This window comes from Malania oleifera, chromosome 3 (assembly GCF_029873635.1).
Source record: "Malania oleifera isolate guangnan ecotype guangnan chromosome 3, ASM2987363v1, whole genome shotgun sequence".
Taxonomy (NCBI): domain Eukaryota; kingdom Viridiplantae; phylum Streptophyta; class Magnoliopsida; order Santalales; family Ximeniaceae; genus Malania; species Malania oleifera.
The window spans coordinates 15501287-15520515 of NC_080419.1; positions in this window are offsets into that span (position 1 = coordinate 15501287).

Consider the following 19229-nt stretch of genomic DNA (forward strand, 5'->3'; position numbering starts at 1 on the left):
AAAATTATAGACTTGACATCTACACCTTTTGTAACGACCTCAAAATTAAATCATTTTTTTATTAAATAAACACTTATGAACTACTCTGATACCCCTACTATGAAGTCTCATGCCTTAGAAGGCCACCGGGGTATTCCTATATGCAATAAATATACCTATGCAGCAAAAACGTAAATCATACAACCATATATACCATACAATACCAGAATTCTGTATTTCCAAACTATAATTATATTATACATCTCTCTCCAGTACTATCTACCCTAAAATACCTCACTTTGTACAAACCTACCCTTTAGACAGGGCAAACAAGTAATCACTCTATTTACGAGCCTGATCTGCTCACCTAACTGGCTCACCTGAAAAATGTTAAAGTAATGGGGTGAGACGACGCTCAGTAAGTGGAAATATGCTATTACTAGTGTGTGGCGACTAAGTTGCATACTATTTTAATAACATTTGAACTGTATAAAATGATAAATCTATAAAACATATCTTACATTTGTCGCAGCTTAAAATATAATTGTATCATCTGAATTTTCTACTTTTCATACTGCTAATATCATACTATATTTATCAAATACTATAAAACTGTATACATATACATAGCTGTGCTTTATCCCTGAAACTTTGTATGTCATGATTTGACCTCTCATGACAGGGTTGTGCAGCCCGTAGGCAGGATTAACGCTGGTCGGCCCTCCAGGTAAGTCATTATACTCTACACTACCTCAGCCCAGCCAAACTGCATTTACTCCTAGGTGCGGAATTGGACTGCTACCTCGTCATACCGGCCCCCTCAACCCAGCGAACTGGGGAGCTACATCCACTCTGAGCACGGTATGGCGATACCCAAACACTATCTGAGATATGTGGTTGCACTCTATCTGTATTAGCAACGGTACCATGCTCTGTAATCTGTATATGTTTATAATATTTCATAGGGATCTGCTACCATATATATAATACTATAATCTTTCTACTGATTTCTTCATGGTTCCAAAATAACCATAACACTACAATTGTGTACTGTAAATACTGTAATATCTGAATATCATAACTGTAGCATCTTGATGCTATAATTGTATATCTGACTGTATAATCTGTCTGTATAATCTATCTGTATAATCTATCTATAAAATCTGAGTGTTATGGTATTAGGAAACATGACATTCTATAAATACTGTAATATAATGAACTGAATAAAATCTGTTTATATATGTCTGTATAAATATCTGTGTATATCTATTTATAACTGTATATACTGTAAATCATGATATGCTAGAAAAAGCTATATCATCTTTATATCATGTAAATATCTACTCAGGCCACACAAACATTAAAACACAAATTCTGTATAACTGGATAATAAATTGGTATATATATATAAATCTGCATAGACTTTTTGAAAGCTTTGTTAAAACTCCTAATATAGCATATTGAAATTAGGATAGCTTCCCAAGAGTGGGGGTGAATTGGATTTTTTAAAATTATATTCTTTTTAATACTTTATTTTATATCAACAATCACAATAAGTAAACACAAAATCAATTCAACCACAACCAATCAAAAAGATAATCAAAATCTTGATCTTTGTATCAATAGCCCTGTAATAAATTGTAAAGCACACTGAATTTATTCAAGCCCTGTGTTATTCCAAACTCACACTTCTTCTTTGTGTTTAGTTTTTAAACAAACGTTCAAATTAATAAGTTTAGGATGATCAACCAATGTAGTCCCTTTCAATTTCCACAATCAATGCTGATCAAACCAAAACGAATTATCCTCCGATCTATTTAACAACCATACACTCAGAATTTAACAATTTAAAGCATACACGCAGGTTGTAAGTATTGCTGAAAAATAAAGAGTAAGGAAGAGAGAGAGAGACAAAAAGCTTTTATGAGGTTCGGCTTATACTCGGCCTACGTCCTCACCTTTGGCAAACCACCAAAGGATTCACTAGTTCAGTTCTGTTGATGGGTGGAACAATTTTGATTACAACCACTCATTCCTTTAGACTAGAGCCCGCCTCTCCAAACGATATTCCCTCGTTCGGTCCAATGATTCTACAACCTTGAATCGTCTATAAACAAGAACCAAGATAGAGAAAAGTTTGTGTACAAAAGACACTCTCACAGTAGAGTAGATTAGTACAACAATCAGCACAAGAATACTTCAAAGTAAATCAAATATAAAAGGATTAAAGTTCAATACTGAATTTAGATCGCCAAATATCTTCCAAGTATTGAAAGATTCAGACTTTGAAGGCTTTACTTCAGAGTTTGTATCAGCAGTAACTCAGTAGTTGAAGTTGGATGAACACAAGAGAGTTTGAGAGCTTTTTAGAGAACTTTGATTGCTAGAAATTTCTTGGTGTGAAAATTCTTTGAAGTTTGGGGCTATTTATAGATGTTTAAAAGTAATTCCTTGTCCCCCAAGGTTCCTTGAAGTAATCCTGAAGTTTTTTAAAATAGTAGTGCCCAAAAAAATCCATTTAAAAAATCTTCCCGTTGGAATTTTATAAACAAACGTTCGGGTGGTAGTCGCCTGCCACGACCTGGCAATCGCCTGCCATAGAAGAAATTTAAAGCATAGAACACTAGCAGTCGTCTGCTAGAACTCAGGTAGTCACTTGGCTTGACCACCCAAGCACTTGGTTGTGCTTAGGCAGTCACCTGACACCCTACTGTCTCTTTGAAATTTATTCATTTCATTTGGGAAGTCGCCTGGCATGTAGAGGCAATCGTCTGACCCTTCTGTTTTGTTAAAAAAACTTTTATTCTTTAAACCCTTCTTTTCTTTAATTTGAAAAACATACTTTAGGGTTTTACTAAAACTTTATTTCCAAGTTTCTTTTGATTTTATGAGAGCTTCAATTCAGTTTATATTTGAAATTCACTTGAAGTACTTACATACAAAACATCCTTAAAAACATGCTCTTTTGATCTTCAAGTAAGTCCTTGTTTTTCTATCATTTTTAAGCTTCTGATCATCTTTCTTTCTTGATCCTTTTGAATCCATAAACTTTATCATCCTTTTGAGCTTTGTCACTACCTTTAAGTTTTGTCTTCTTCCTGAAAAACTTTCACTTGAAATAAACCATATTAAACATATCATGATTTGTTATCATCAAAATAAGAATTGTAAGCCTTGTTAGGCCAACAATCTCCCCCTTTTTTATGATGACAAATCGAGAGTAAAAATAATAATAATAGGAAATAATGCTTATGGCTCCCCCTTTCAACAAGCATGATATACCAAAAATATTTATACAAACCATGTTACTTGGAAAATGAATTCATACCCATATATATTCATATTCTTATAAGCAATGAATTCATAAAAGGTATTCCATACATATTCATAGTCTTACAAGCCCAATTCATACAAGGTATTCCATACATATTCATAGTCTTACAAGCCCATGGCATATTTCATTTTTGCACTTCCTTCTCTCAAACACTCTCCCTCTTTGGACATCAATCAAAAAGGAAAAGAGAGCGATACAAAAACAACATAGTGAAGTGTTGTAGAACATAGTACTTGTAGATCTTACAAACACAACAGAAATACTAGCCGGTGAAGTACTCAGAGATACTAATACATAGACAAAAGTGTTAAATAGCACATAGATGAAATACATCAATCAGAGGCTTCCATAGACCCACTTTCATCATCTTCTTCTTCTTGTTCACCAAATTGTTCAGCAGATTCATCATCACTAGATGGAGCAAAGTCGATATCCATCTGAGATTTGCCTTTGGAAGAGCTAGCCAAATGTTTCTCAATCTTGTCAACACACTGAACAAGGCTTGAACAATGAGTTTCCACAATAGAAACCTTCTCCCTAAGTGTACCAAGTCCATATTGCATTCCATCACTGAAGGTCATATCGTGATTAAAAAATGGAACGAACCAAGAGGGAGTTTTTGGGTCAAGCTGTAATGAAGGGGCTAGCATGGAAGATTGAGGTGGTGGTGTAGATGAGATGTGACGATGTCCCTTGTGAAACCACCCTTGAGGAGAGTGCTTATATCCCATACGCTTAAGAATAGTATCAGAAAAGATATCGTAATGGGTTTTGCTAGTGTAGTTAAATGATGGTGTGAGAACATTGAAATGAGTAAATACCATATTTAACATCCCAGCATATGGTAGAATGAGGGGCATCAACTTTCATAATGATTCATTTGAGAAGTAAACTTGGAAGATCCAACTTTTTTCCTTTAAGAATACACCACATAACAAAACAATCTAAGAAGGAAATATGATCATGAGAACCGGAACGTGGTAGGATATTATATGTAATAAGTTTGTGCAGGATTAAAGATTGGAGATTGAGCTGTTTGTAAAGAGGTGGATGCCCAAAGAAGATAGGTGTATCAGTTATGACTAGGGGTAAAAATTCCTATAGGGTAAATCCTTGGGACATTATCCATTGTTTCTCAACAATGTGAACCTCAAAATCTCCTAGCTTGACTCGAAGAATTTTTCCCAAAGATATGGGAGTAAGATGAATATTTTGCCCTAGAAGATTTGTTTTGATCCCATTTTCAAACCTCTCTATGTTACAATAGAAAAATCCGAACCACGTTTGGATAGTATTCTTTTGCTTGATACGTAATAAACCGTTCCCACCCAATTTCCTTAAAAAGGTCCATGATTTCAGGAAAATCACAATTGAAGAATGTAACATCATGTATTTTACCTAAGATGGGTTCGGCTGAAGCGATTTGATTCCTATAGAGTTTCTTAGCTTGAGGAATTACTAACCACTTCTCTACTTCATCATTGTTGATCCTTGTGAAGGAGGAAGAACCCTTGTTACCAACCGATTTAATCCATGGTATGATTGTTTTGAAGAGAGAGGCTGATAAACCCTAGGTTTTTATGCAATTTGATGTGGAGGGTAGGTTTGATTCACGGTTTTAAGCTGATTTGGAAGAGGATTTTGTTTGGAAAAGAGTAGGAATGAGGATTTTCGGAGAGAGAGGAGAAGTGGCAAGCGCTTGATGGAAGTTAAAAAGACATAAAACAGGGTTTTAAACCTTACCCGCCGTGAGGCAGTCGCCTACTAGGATAAGGCAGGCGCCTGTCAAACAAAAAAATTGAAAGTCAGTATCCTGACAGTCACCTGACACCTAGGTGGCAGTCGCCTGCCAAGCAGAGAACTTGTTTAGTTTGCTTCTCGTATATGCATCATCCATAATTCTCTTCTAATGAATATGAATCGCTCTTCAGAGAGTGGTTTTGTGAATATATCTGCTAATTGGTCATTTGTATTTACAAATTCTAGCATTATGTCTTCATTTTGTACATGATCTCTCAAGAAGTGATGTCTTATGTCAATATGTTTTGTTCTTGAGTGAGATACCAGATTTTTTGAAATATGTATGGCACTTGTGTTGTCACAATTTATTAGAATAGTTTGATATTGAATTTTGAAATCTTTTAGTTGTTGTTTCATATACAATGTTTGGGCACAACAACTCCCTGCTGCTCTATATTCTGCTTCTTCTGTGGATAATGCTATAGAGTTTTGTTTATTTGAAGACCAGGAGACTAAAGAGTATCCTAGAAAATGACACGTTCCACTTGTGCTTTTTCTATCTATCTTGCATCCAACAAAGTTTGCATCGGAATAGCTTATCATTTCAAATTCAGTTCCCTTTGGATACCATAAGCCTAGTTCAAGTGTGCATTGTAGATATCTAAGGATTCTTTTAACTGCTGTTTGGTGTGATTCTTTAGCAGCCGATTAGAACCTAGCACACATACATACACTAAATATAATATCTTGTCTACTTGCTGTTAAGTAAAGTAAGCTTCCTATCATGCCTCGGTAATGCTTGGTATCTACTTGTTTCCCTTTTTCATCCTTGTCAAGACTAGTTGAGGTACTCATGGGAGTTCCTATAGGTTTACTTTCTTTCATATCAAACTTCTTTAACGTGTTTTTAATATATTTAGTTTGATTTATGAAAGTTCTATTTTTTGCTTGTTTGATTTGTAGTCCTAGGAAGTAATTTAACTCTCCCATCATGCTCATCTCAAACTCTTTTTGCATAGATTTAGCAAATTCATTACACAAATCCTCATGAGTTGCTCCAAAAATAATGTCATCAACATAAATTTGTACTATAAGCATGTCTTTCTTTTTGATTTTTATAAATAAAGTGCTATGTATTTTTCCTCTTGAAAAATTGTTTTGAATTAGGAACTTGCTTTGCCTTTCATACCAAACGCTAGGAGCTTGTTTCAATCCATATAAAACTTTTGTTAACTTAAATACATGATCTGGATTTTTTGAATTTTCAAAACCTGGAGGTTGTTTTACATATACTTCTTCATTTATATATCCAATTTAAGAAAATACTGTTTACATCCATTTGGTATAATTTGAAGTCTTTATAGGCTGCATAAGCTAATAGCATCCTAATTGCTTCCATTCTTGCTACGGGGCAAAGATTTCATTGTAATCAATACCTTCTTCTTGATTATAACCTTGTGCTACTAGCCTATCTTTATTTTTTATAACTATCCCACTTTCATCCTTTTTATTTCTAAACACCCATTTAGTTCTTATGATTGATTTGTCTTTGGGTTTAGGTATAAGTTCCCACACTTGATTTCTTTCAAATTGATTTAGTTCCTCTTGCATAACTATAATCCAAGAGTCATCTTTTAAGGCTTCTTCAATATTCTTGGGTTCATCTTGAGATAGGAAGGTATAATGACTGCAAATATTTTTCAATGAGGCTCGAGTGGTTATTCCTTTTAAAGTTTCTCCAAGAATTTGTTCTTTTGGATGACTTTTAGCATATCTCCATTCTTTAGGTAGTTCTAGATTTTCTACAATGTTTTCATTTGAAGTTTTATAAATATTCTCTTCTTTTATTTCAAGATCTTCTTCTTTTTGTGGAATATCTTCTTTTTCATCAATCTTAATTTTGTTTTCATAATTGTTTGATTCATCAAATGTTATATGTATTGATTCAATGATAGTAATAGTTCTTCTATTATAAACCCTATAGGCTCTGCTATTTATAGAGTAGCCTAAAAAGATACCTTCATCAAATTTTGCATCAAACTTTCCTAAATCATCTTTAGTGTTAAGGATAAAACATTTGCATCCAAATACATAAAAGTAGGAGATATTAGGTTTTCTACCTTTCCATAGTTCATACGGTGTTTTGTCTATACTTGATCTTATAGACACCCTATTTACAATATAACATGTTGTATTTATAGCTTGGGCCCAAAAGTATTTACGTAGGTTATTTTCGTTTATCATTGTTCTTGCCATTTCTTGTAGGGTTCTATTTTTTCTTTCTACAACTTCATTTTGTTGTGGAGTTCTAGGTGTTGAGAAATTATGATTTATTCCATATTCATTACAGAATTTATCAACCTCTTTATTTCTAAACTCCCTACTTTGATCACTTCTAAAATTTGTTACATTATAGCCCTTTTCATTTTGTAATTTCTTACATAAGGTGCTTAGCATGTCACAAGATTCATCTTTATTTGCTAGGAATAATACCCAAGTGAATCTTGAATAATCATCCACTATTACAAAAGCATATTGTTTTCCTCCTAGGCTGAAGGTTCTAGTTGGACCGAATAAATCTAGGTGTAATAGTTCTAGGGGTCTTTTTAAAGCTTGTTTTAACTTACTTTCCCTTTTGGCATGCATCACACATCATGTCTTTTATGAATTTGATATTTGGCAATCCGTTTACAAGATTTTTCTTTGATAATTTGGATAATAGGTCCATGCTAGCATGTCCTAATTTCCTATGTCATAGCCAACTTATTTCATTCATGATTGCCAAACAAGTTACGTTTTGATTCATTAGATTCTCAAGGTTTATACAATAATCATTATTTATCCTATGAGCTATAAACAAGATTTTATTTTATTTAGGATTTTGGATAACACATTTTTCTTTCTTAAAGATTATTTCAAACCCTTTGTCACTCAATTGGCTGATGCTTAAAAGATTATGTTTTAATCTTTCTACTAATAACACATTATCAATAGTAATAGAAGGTTCTTTACCTATTCTCCCGATGCCAATGATCTTACCTTTGGTCTTAGAGAGGTAAACTTGGTCTTATCACCGGTCATGTGTCTTGAACACCCGATGTCCATGTACCACTTGTCTGTTGATGATGCCTACAATGGATGATTCATTGTGTTAGTCTTTGGAACCCAAATCCTTTTAACTTTCTTTGTTTTTTTGTTAGTTCCATTATTAACTTTCCATTCTCCTTGTACTTTAACATACTTCCTTTTTAGTGGGCAATCAAACATTATGTGACCTTTAGTCTTGCACATATAGCAAGTAGTGTGTTCATGTTTGTTGTTTGAGGAAGTGCTAGCATAGTGCTTGGCTTCCTTGACGAAGTATCCCATGTATAATTTCTTATTCTTTTTATTTGTTTTACCATTATAACCTATTCCTTCTTTATTCCCGTGTAGCCTTTGCTATCCAATCATCTTTTTAAAATTATCTTTACCTTTTGTAAAGTTATATATAATTTTTTCTTATCCTCTACTAATTTCTTAAGTTCATTCACTTCTAAATTCATTTCATTCAAGTTTTGAGTTTTGCCTAATTCTTGAGTTACTTTACTTACTTCCTCCTCTAACTTCTCAATACAAGAGCCTTTTTCTTTTTCAATGGTTTTGAATGATTCAAGTTGCTTCATTAGTTCTTTATTTTGATTCTTTGAGGTTATATTTCTTTTGGAAATTTTTATGAATCTTTTATGTAGGGAAAACAATTCAGCTTGTAATTCCTTGTATGAGGGCATACTATCACATGACTCATCACAAGATTCATTGCAAGATTTTGTTGAAGAGTAGTAGGAATTTACCTCTTCATCATTCGTCATGAAGCATATGTTTGCCATCTCTTGTTCACTTGATTCGTTTTCCATTTCGCTAGAGCTTGAGTCATCCCAAGTAGCCTTCATAGCTTCCTTCTTTTTCTTCTTGTCTTTCTTAAGCAATGAGTAGTCCGGTTTGATATGCCCTAATTTCTTATAGTGATAATATATTGGGGGTTCATTTTTACTTTTATTTTCTTTTCTACTTGATTCTCCTTTTTTAGTTTTCCTTTTGTTTAACTTTCTAGGAAATCTTTTATTCCTTCTATAAAACTTATCTAGTCTCTTAGTGATGAATGCTAATTCATCTTGATCTAAGTCACTTGTTTCACTTTCTTCTTCACTTGAGTTGTGGCTAGATGCTTTTAGTGCAATAGATTTCTTATGCTTTGGTTCAGGATTTCTTTCTTTTAGAGCCATTTCATAGGTAAGGAGTAAACCTATGAGTTCATCTAAGGAGGTGGTCTTAAGGTTTCTTCCTTCGGTAATTGTTGTAGCCTTTGGTTCCCATATGGAGGGAAGACCTCTCAAAATTTTCCTAATCATTTCGTAGGTGGTATAAGTGTTGACTTTTTAAGTCCGATCCCTGTTTTGATAATGACAAACCACAGTATCCCATTTGTGTAACTGAGTGTGAATAGGTTTATGTTTCTGTAAGCACAAGTGATGAATGCAAAATGGAAGTTGTAAAGAGCACTGAGAAGAACACCAATCGGCATATTCCATGGAGCATTGAGGAGCAGAAGTCACTAAGATTTTATTTATTTTCTGGGTTGTAATAGTAATTAGGGTTGAATGTGCATGCATCTTACATGATTTAAAATTGAAGCTCTACCTGACCTTAGATTGACCATAGGACCTCAAAATAATATGAAGAACTCTTTTCATAAAATGCCTAACTTATACAAAGGTTTTTAAATGGTTTTAAAGTTAAAAGAAGGCAAAAGCTATATTTTTCAAAGGGGTCGGTCAACCGGCCAGTCGACCGAATGTTAGAAATGAGAAATTTTCTCACTCAATTGGATCTCATATCAAACCATGTTCAAGATGAAAATTGTGGTATTTTCCCATATCTTGAGTTTGATACCAAGACCATCCAAATTGGAGTTACACAGAAAAAGTTATGGCCAAAACACTGAAACGTGTCCATAAGATAAAAACTACCTTCATGTTTCTTCCGTCTCATTGATGGACATTTTTCTCAAACCAAAAGTCATTATCCAAAAATATGTCCAACAGTAAAGTTGTGGTAATTTCTCTTAGATTTCTATTTATATAAAGAACATTCAATTTGGAGGTGTGTGGAAAAAGTTATGGCCAAAACACTGAATAGTGTCTGCGCAGAAAAGTAGAGGCCGGTCGACCGAGCCTTCACTACGGTCGACCGAAACTCGTTGATTTCAGCCCCGGTCGACCGTACCTTGAGCCTGGTCGACTGAGCCTTCACTACGGTCGACCGAGCCTTCACTACGGTCGACCGAAACTCATTCATTTCAAGCCCCGGTCGACCGTACCTTGAGCCTGGTCGACCGACCTTCTCGGGAAAGTGTCCTAACGGCCGAAAAACGGCTAGTTTTCAAAATAAAAATATATTTTAAGTTCCCAACGGCTATATAACGGTCACAAGGGGTTTTTTCCTATAAATACAACCCCAAAACACTTGAAAATGTTGGAGAATCCCTTTGTTAAATTAGTTTATCATTCTTTGATTCTCCCACACTTCTATACCCCATTTGTTCTTTAAATTCTTATTTTTCTCCTACTCTCCTTTTATTTGAAAATCATTTTGGGAGAAAATATTCTTGGGGGTTTTATGTGAAGAGGCTTGAGCATATATCATATACATATATATAGTTTGATGGCCTTCTTCTTTCATTTGTGATATATTTTCAAAGATTAAAATGTCTCCCATTCTCTTCTTTTGAAAACCATTTTTAGGGAAAATATTTTTGGGGTTATATTTGAAGAGGCTTGAGCATATAACATTCTTCATATGTATATTGCTTGAAGGCCTTTCTATTTTTCATGTTTTTCAAAGATTAAATTTCTCCCATATTCTTTTAATTGGAAAAATATTTTTTGGAGAAATTTATTGTGAAAAATGTCTTGAAGGCTTGGGCTAATATTCTCGCTCATATACTTTTCTTGAATGCCTTCTTGGGATTAATTTTACTAAGGTCAATCATTTTGAAGAAAACCCTAATATTCTCCTACTCTTATTTTGACATACATTTGTTGGAGAATTTCTTTGGGTTATATAAGAGGGAGCCTTGAGCATATATCAATTTAATATATACTTGTTTGAGAGGCTTCTCCTTCTATTTTATAAAGGTCAATCATTTTCCAAACTCTCAAGTTTTACTTGAAAAATATTTTGAGAGAAAACCCATACTCTACATGAGCTTCATTTCAAAATCATATGAGAATGCATATTAGATTTTAATGTTGTACATCTCTGCTTGTATTTTAGAAGCATATTTTATGTACAAAATGATTTTATTAGAATGGTTCGGTTCAGCCCATTAATTGAACTGGGGAGTCTCAGCCCCGCAAGTGAGATCGGTTCGGTTCAGCCCAAAATTGAACTGGGGAGTCTCAGCCCCGCAAGTGAGACTAGTTTGGCTCAGCCTAGTAATTGAGCTGGGGTTTTCCTCGCCCCGTAAGGAGAGGATGTAGAAGGCTTTTGCTCCGCCCGGTTAAGTGAGCAGGTATAGTGGAATCCTTGGGGGTAAGCCCAAGGCGGGGATGTAGGCTGGTTTGGTCGAACCTCGATAAAAAATCTGGTGTCGCTCTTTCTATTTTATTTAAATTCCTACACTTTAATTTCAGCATGTGTATGAATGTTTATTTAATGTCGAAATTGTTCTCATGCACACATTTGATTTAAATAAGATACTGCACATGTGTATGTTTGCTTTTATTGTTAAACTCGCTTTACATACACGTATACATGTTGAATGGGATATGATACTGTAATGAATCGGCGAATTGTTTAAATTAGCCAAAAAGTTTTTAAAACCCAATTCACCCCCCCTCTTGGGATCACACCAATTCCAACAATAAGTTTTTCCTAAGGCACTTAAGGAATTGATTATGTGAGTGAATCTTGTGTACATACTTGATATGGTTTCATCTGAATTCATCTTGAATGCTTCATATTCGCTTGTTAACATGTCTATCCTATTGTCCCTAACATCAATAGTTCCTTCATATGTGACTTCTAATTTGTCACATATTTCTTTAGCCGTTTTACAAGCCATGACCCTATTAAACTCGTTAGCATCTAAAGCACAATACAAAGCATTTGTAGCACTCAAATTTATTTGAAACATTTTATAATCTGAATCGATCATATCCTTTTTCTCTTTTGGAATCTGTTTTCCATCTACTATTTTAGTGGGAATAAGGTCTCCATCCATGATTACTTCCCATGCTTTCCAATCCATGTGTTGGAAGTAGATTTGCATTCTCTTTTTCCAAAAGGTGTAGTTGTGTCCACAAAAGATTGCTGTACAAGTTGAGGATTGGCCCTCTCCAAAATAAGCTACTCCTATGTTTGTCATTTAGATCTTTTTATAGCGTCTTGTTAGGAATTTGCAATAACTAGGCTCTAATACCAATTCAAATTAGGTTAGCTTTCCAAGAGGGGGGTGAATTGGATTTTTTAAAATTATATATTTTTTAATACTTTATTTTATATCAACAATCATAACAAGTAAACACAAAATCAATTCAACCACAACCAATCAACAAGATAATCAAAATCTTGATCTTTGTATTAATAGCCCTGTTATAAATTGTAAAGCACACTGGATTTATGTAAGCCATGTGTTATTCCAAACTCACACTTCTTCTTTGTGTTTAGTTTTTAAACAAGCTTTCAAATTAATAAGTTTAGGATGATCAACCAACGCAATCTCTTTCGGTTTCCGCAATCAATGCTGATCAAGCCAAAACGAATTATCCTTCGGTCTATTTAACAACCATACACTCAGAATTTAACAATTTAAAACATACACGCAGGTTGTAAGTATTGCTGAAAAATAAAGAGTAAGGGAGAGAGAGAGAGAGAGAGAGAGAGAGAGAGAGAGAGAGAGAGACAAAAAACTTTTACGAGATCCAGCTTATACCCAACCTACGTCCTCGCCTTTAGCAAACCACCAAAGGATTCACTAGTTCAGTTCCGTTGATGGGTGGAATAATACCGATTACAACCACTCCTTCCTTTAGGCTAGAGCCCGCCTCTCCAAATGATATTCCCTCATTCGGTCCAACGATTCTACAACCTTGAATCATCTATAAATAAGAACCAAGATAGAGAAAAGTTTGTATACAAAAGACACTCTCACAGCAAAGTAGATTAGTACAACAATCAGCACAAGAATAATTCAAAGTAAATCAAATATAAAAGGATTGAAGCTCAATACTGAATTTAGATCGCCAAATATCTTCCAAGTATTGAAAGATTCAGACTTTGAAGGCTTTACTTCAGAGTTTGTATCAGCAGTAACTCAGTAGTTGAAGTTGGATGAACACAAGAGAGTTTGAGAGCTTTTTAGAGAACTTTGATTGCTAGAAATTTCTTGGTGTGAAAATTCATTGAAGTTTGGGGCTATTTATAGATGTTTAAAAGTAATTCCTTATCCCCCAAGTTTTCTTAAAGTAATCCCCAAGTTTTTTAAAATAGTAGTGCCCAAAGAAATCCATTTAAAAAATCTTCCCGTTGGAATTATATAAACAAACATTCGAGTGGCAGTCGCCTGCCAGAACTTAGGCAGTTGCCTGGCATGACCACCCAAGCACCTGGTTGTGCTTAGGCAGTCACCTAGCACCCTACTGCCTCTTTGAAATTTATTCATTCAATTTGGGCAGTCACTTGGCATGTAGAGGCAGTCGTCTGGCCCTTCTGTTTTTGTAAAAAAACTTTTATCCTTTAAACCCTTCTTTTCTTTGATTTGAAAAACATACTTTAGGGTTTTACTAAAATTTTATTTCCAAGTTTCTTTTAATTTTATGAGAGCTTCAATTTAGTTTATATTTGAAGTTCACTTGAAGTACTTACATACAAAACATCCTTAAAAACATATTTTTTTTATCTTCAAGTAAGTCTTTGTTCTTCTATCATCTTTGAGCTTCTGATCATCTTTCTTTCTTGATCTTTTTGAATCCATAAACTTTATCATCCTTTTGAGCTTTGTCACTACCTTTAAGCTTTGTCTTCTTCCTGAAAAAATTTCACTTGAAATAAACCATATTAAATATATCATGATTTGTTATCATCAAAATAAGAATTGTAAGCCTTGTTAGGCCAACACATATTTCCCTTACCTAGTTTCTAAAAAGCCCCTACTGTACTCTAGCTTTACACTTGTAAGGTTCTCCACTCAACACCCTGAAAACCACATCTCTCAGAACAAAATATCGTTATTTCTTCATATACTATATTTTTTATAATTGTGGGAAAGACAAATACTGAATAAAATGCCTTACATTGAAATTAGAATGGAGTTTAAGTTACTGCCACTGACGATCCACTCTGGTAGACTTGCAAAGAACTTTCCCAGGAGTGTCGTGGTGGCTTCAAATCGTTGATCTAGCGAGGAACGGAGTCAGGATCGAAGAGAGAAGGGGAGAGGGACGTCTTAGAGAGAGAGAGAGAGAGAGAAAGAGTTTCCCACGCCAAATTCTGTAGAAAATCTGGGTTTTCAACTATTTATAGATCCGGATTCATCGACAAGACACGTCATCTTGTCAACGAGTCCCTGAAGAAGTTTGTCACCGAGCTTGAACCCTTCGTCAAACGAATTTCAGACTGTCAAAAAACCATCTCGGTAACTTCTCGTCGACGAGACATATCCTCGTCAACGAGGCCCTCATATGTTCTCATCGACGAATTCCCTGTGTTCGTCAACGAGACTCTGTTTAATTCTCTAGGTTATTACATTCTCCCCTCCTTATAAAATTTTGTCCTCGAAATTTACTATCTGTGTTGAACACCATCCATTAAGGAAAATGGTCTACTTATTTTATTACTTACCCTCACTTGTGGCGGAGGAATACCGTGGTTACATTCGAGGTCCTAGGAGATTAAAAATATAAAATAAAATTTCTCCCAAAACCAAAAAACTACATATCCTATAATCTAAAGAAAATTCAACTATACATTTATTATTCTATATTAAACAATATAAAATGGTTATTATTAAACTTTACAAACCACTGCTAGATCTCATTAAACAAATGCAGGTATTTCTGTCTAATTTTATCTTCAAGTTCTCATGAAACTTCCTCTATAGCATGGTCTTTCCACAAGACTTTTACTAGCTGAATTTTTTCAGTGCGCAATAGTTGTGTCTTCCTATCCAAAATCTATATTGGTGCTTCTTCGTAAGCTAATGAATCTTTAAGCTCGATTTCTGCATAACTAATAATGTGGGATGGGTCTAGGACATATTTCCTCAACATGGAAACATGAAATACATCGTGTATCCTAGTCAGAGCTGGTGGCAGAGCCAGCTTATAGGCTAGTGACCCCACTTTCTCTAGTATCTCAAAAGGTCCAATAAACCTAGGGCTCAGCTTGCCCTTCTTTCCAAATCTCATAACCCCTCTCATAGGAGCCAATTTCAAGAATACTCAATCCCCTATCTCAAACTTTAATTCCCGGCGACGTGTATCTGCATAGCTTTTCTGCCGATTCTGCGCAGTATCCATTCTTTCTTTAATCAGTCAGACCTTATCATATGCCTATTGTATTATCTCTGGACCCAAAACTCGCTTCTCACCTACTTCATTCCAGAAAAGAGGAGAACAACACCTTCTACTATAAAGTGCTTCGTAAGGTGCCATGCCGATGCTAACCTGATAGCTGTTATTGTAAGCAAATTCAACTAATGGCATAAACTGGATCCAGTTACCCCCAAAATCCAACACGCACGCCCAAAGCATATCTTCCAATGTCTGAATCGTCCTCTCAGTCAGACCAACTGTATGAGGATGGAAAGCGGTGCTAAATGCTAACTGCGTACCCATAGTCTCCTGAAAACTTTTCCAGAATCGTGAAGTAAACCGAGAATCTTGATTTGAAATTATGGATACTGGTACACTATGGACACGAACTATTTTCTGTGCATATATTTCTGCCAATCTGTCCATGGAGTAACCAACTCTAATCGGGATAAAATGAGCGGTCTTCGTCAGACAATCAACAACCACCCAGATCGCATTCAATCCCTGTCGCACTGGTGGTAACCTAGTAATGAAATCCATAGAGACATGATCCCATTTCCACAATAGGATGAACAGTGGCTGCAACTACCATGCTGGTCTCTGGTGCTCGGCCTTAACCTGTTGGCACGTCAAACACTGCTGTACAAATTTGGCAATTTCTCTTTTTATTCCACTCCACCAGAAATACTCTCGTAGATCTCTATACATTTTAGTACTACCAGGATGAACTGTGTTTAGTGATCTGTGAGCTTCCTTTAAGATCATTCTTTTAATATCATCATCCGCGGGCATGCACAGTCTAGTGCGAAATCTCAAAGCTTCATCATCAGAGATGCTAATCTCCTCTCCATGACTATCTCACACTCTAACCATTACCTCTGCTAATTCTATGTCATCACCCTGAACGGCCTTAATCTTTTCATATAGTGTAGGCTGCACAACCAGGCTGGCAAAAATTCCTGTGGATCATCCTCTACCAAATCCACACCAAGTCTCTCTAGATCCATCAAGATCGGGTGCTGAATCTCTATGACTGCCAGTACGGGTCCCACTGATTTCCTGCTCAGAGCATCTGCTACCACATTCGCTTTCCCTTAGTGGTAATTAATAGTGCATTCATAATCTTTAATAAGTTCTAGTCACATTATTTGCCTCATATTCAGATCTTTCTAGGTAAAGAAATATTTCAGGCTCTTGTGATCCGTGAAGATTTCGCACTTCCCACCATATAGATAATGCCTCCAGATCTTGAGAGCATACACCACTATAGCTAACTCCAAGTCATGGACAGGGTAGTTTTTCTCGTATTCTTTAAGCTGTCTAGAAGCATACACGATAACTCTGTCGTGCTGCATCAATACACATCCAAGACCCTTTAATGATGCATCACTATATATCACGAACCTGTCCTCTCCTGGTGGAATAGCTAGTATCAGAGTTGAAACCAACCGGTGCTTTAACTCCTGAAAACTCTGCTCACAATCATTGGTCCAAGAAAACTTCACATTTTTCCTCGTAAGTTGTGTTAATGGACCCGACAACCTCAAGAAGCCATCCACGAAGCGTCAGTAATAGCCTGCCAATCCCAGAAAACTCCTGACCTCCTAAACATTTCCTAGCTTTTCCCAACTCACCACTACCTCTATTTTACTTGGATCAACCGATATACCTGCTTCAGAGATCACATGGTCGAGAAAGGTAACCTGCCTTAACCAGAACTCACATTTCTTGAATTTTGCATACAATTTCTTTTCTTTTAATATCAGCAATACTAGCCTCATATGATGCTCGTGCTCCTCGAAACTCCTCGAGTAAACCAATATATCATCAATGAACATAACCACAAATTGGTCCAAATACTGATGGAACACCCGGTTCATTAAATCCATAAATACTGCTGGTGCATTAGTCAACCCAAATGCATCACCAGGAACTCGTAATGCCCATATCTTGTTCGAAATGCTGTTTTCGAAATATCTTCTGCTCAAACTTTCACCTGATGATAACTCGACCGCAGATCAATTTTAGAGTAAACCTGGGTCCCCTGGAGCTAATCAAACAAATCATCAATCCTAGGGAGAGGATACTTATTCTTGACTGTCAGTTTATTTATCTCCCTATAATCAATACACAATCTCATGGTTCCATCTTTCTTTTTCACGAAAAGAACTAGTGCACCCCAAGGCGACACACTAGGCCTGATAAAGCCTTTATCCAGCAAATCCTATAACTGATCTTTTAATTCTCTCAGTTCAGCCAGGGCCATTCAATACGATGTTTTAGATACTGGTGCTGAACCTGGCAACAAATCTACTGTAAATTCAATCTCTCGGTCTGGTGGTAGGCTAGGCAATTCCTTCGGAAAGACATCTGGAAATTCTCTCACCACTGGTATAATATTTTGTTTTAGTTTTTCCTTTGGCGATTCCTTTACGTATGCAACATACACCTAGAAAGCACCTTGTAATAGTCTCCTCACCTGAATCGCTGACACAAGCTCTGGTAAGGCACGCACGCGTGAACCCACAAATCTATATTCTTGCTCACCCGAGGGTCTGAAAATTACTTCTTTTTTATGGCAATCTATGTTGGCGTGATGAGTTTCTAGCCAATTCATGCCCAATATCACATCATACCCCTGCATATCTAGGACCACAAGATCAGTAGGTAGTATTCTCTTCTGAATACTTACTGGAAAATTCTGAAGTACCTTCCTGCATCTTACCACAGATCCCGTCGGCATACCCACAGACAGCTCTACATCTAATAGTTGTGTCTCTACTCCAGTTATTCCTACATATCCTGCCGATATAAAGGAATGAGTGGCCTTTTTTTTTTTTTTATTTCTACCATGTTATCTGAAAGATATCCTTCAGATGGATAGGTGGGGTCTCATGTCTGTTTATCATTAGTTCAACTCTAGAGTTTCGTTTGGTGTATTTCGTTTTTTATGTTGGTTGTTTTTATGTTTTTATCTCCTTTGTTAGTTATGTTTAGGTTTGTTTGTCCTAGTTTGGTTGGTTTGTTTTAACTTGTAACCACGGTATTCCTTCACCAAAAGTGAGGGTATATTAATAAATAAATGGAGGTGCTGCCCTCTTTTACTAAAAAAAAAAAAAAAAAGGAATGAGTGGCCCTTGTATCAAATAAAACAATAACTTTATATGGTAAAGCAATAAAGGTACCTATGACTATGTCCCCGGCCGTCTTAGCGTCACCCAATGTCAACGCAAAGACCCTTGCCGATGCAGTGTTCCTCTACTGTCCTCCGCGGGACGCTTGGTATCCACCCCAAAACGATCAAGAAGCTGGTACATAACTTGAAGGCATCTGATAGGATTGAGCCATATGGTCGAGTCTCCTGCAGCGGTAGCAAACATTCTCTCCTAGCTGGTACTCACCTGGTGTCTCCATCCACATCTAGGACAAGTGGCAAGGGGCTGTCCACCTTGAAATCTACCCTACTCTACCATCTGTCTCTGACCCCTGCTAGATCTACCTCCTCTCCAAGGGCCTCGGTTGGACCCCACCTGGAAACTCGAGGGTGCAACCCTCTTCTTCTGGTTCAATGCCTCAGTCTTTCTCGGCAAACTCTCTTCTGC